Raw genomic sequence first — 1,756 nt, 5'->3', positions numbered from 1 at the left:
ATTCCTCATTCTGATTGATGACATTCAGGATTGCATACGTCACAGCTCATGTCTACTATTCGCAGATGACATGAAACTGATGAAGGAAATCGAATCAGATTATGATTATTCGAAACTGCAGGCCGACCTCGATTCAATCATGATATGGTCGGTAGAAAATAAACTTAACTTCAATATTAAAAAATGCGTTGTTATGACTTATAGTCGTTCACAAAATCCGGTATTCTGCCAGTATAGAATGAATGGTGAAGTACTTACACGCGTAAACATCATCAAGGACCTTGGGGTGATCTTTGATCCCAAGCTGACATTTTCAAACCACATAGTCCAGCTTACCTCGGCTTGCTCCAAAACTCTTGGTTTTGTAATTAGAACTTGCAAACAATTCAATAACAAAGAAGCAATGACCTCCATGTTCAACGGAGTGGTCAGAAGCAAGCTGGAGTACGCCAGTACTGTCTGGATACCTTATCAACTGAAATACATAAATATGATTGAACAAATTCAAAAAAAATTCCTAAGGTATGTTTACATGCGATCATACGGAATATATCCGAAATTCATGCATCACGTGGAACTGCTAAAGGAGACAAATTACCAAAGCCTGGAGACTAGGCGTAATGCCGGACTCATGGTATTTGAATTAAAGTTACTAAAAAACCTTATCGATTGCCCATATCTCCTGTCATGCTGTGGATTATTCGTTCCTGATAAATACTGTCGAAATCGTAGCCACGACCTATTCTGTATACCGCAGGGTCGGACAGATGTCATTGCCCGACATAGCATGACAAGAGGTATGACCTTACTAAATGCCCTACCAGCGGATATAGATGTGTTTAATATCACTATACCATGTTTTAAAAAATATATGTACATGTATTGTTAGTTTTAATAAAATTGTACCATAATTGGACTTACCTGTCTGTCGTACAATAATAATAAAAAAAAAAAAAAAAAAAAAAAAAAAAAAAAAAAAAAAAAAATTTCAGTTCATTCCGAATGATAATCTAAAGAAAAATTAAAGTCAACCAAATGAGTCAAATCGCGATTGTGTAGGACCGACATTTATTTCATATATTACTTGCTGTAATTTCATCCAATTTTAGAGAAATGCGTATACGTCCGCGCGTGTATGCGTGATTGCCACCAAAAGTTAATATAATGCATTGTCATCGATAACGAGTCTGCCTGCAGAGTTTCAGCTCGATCGAATGTCGTGAAGTGTGTTAATTTCCACTTCCAAGATTTGCATTCATCATTCGCAAAACTTAATCCTAAACTAAAATAGATTTATTTTAAAAGCAGCCGTTCGTGGAGATTCTAAATTATATAAACAAAAAAGTTTCTATTATTTTACAAGCAATAATTATTCGCCTGAAACACTCATCCACATTGAAAAATCTCCTGATAAAAGATACATGACGCCAACGGGACTCGAACCCGTGTCCCTTCGATTTTCGGTCGACAGCTCTGACCACTGAGCTATGGCGGCTTATCTCTTAGCCGCGAAATGATTATGAAAATAATTGTTACCCTTTGTGCTATGCATAAAAAACCTTGTCTTAAAACATTAGTTTACCAAAATAATAATTAATATTTGACAAGTTCAAGTATTTCACCTAAAAATGTAGACAATTTGTCTCGACGCCATCTAGTGAGAGAGTTAGCACTTACAATGCCTTTCTCATATAAAATAAAGTTGGTTGTTTTCAGGTGAAAAAATGTAACAAGCAGTAATTGTTGAATGAAACAC

The 1,756-nt window shown here is 35.6% G+C and overlaps 1 non-coding gene across 1 annotated transcript; it reads right to left on the bottom strand.

The window, feature by feature from the left end:
* Positions 1–1,422: 1,422 nt before the first annotated feature.
* Positions 1,423–1,495, bottom strand: TRNAF-GAA (transfer RNA phenylalanine (anticodon GAA)). Its single transcript has one exon. It is a non-coding gene; the product is annotated as a tRNA-Phe (tRNA).
* Positions 1,496–1,756: the final 261 nt, after the last annotated feature.

The sequence above is a fragment of the Hesperophylax consimilis genome, chromosome 26, assembly GCF_061612785.1.
Source record: "Hesperophylax consimilis isolate HC1 chromosome 26, BYU_Hcon_1.0, whole genome shotgun sequence".
In the NCBI taxonomy this organism is placed as follows: domain Eukaryota; kingdom Metazoa; phylum Arthropoda; class Insecta; order Trichoptera; family Limnephilidae; genus Hesperophylax; species Hesperophylax consimilis.
The sequence above is the reverse complement of the archived record's forward strand: the minus strand, read 5'-3'. Positions and strand labels throughout refer to the sequence as shown.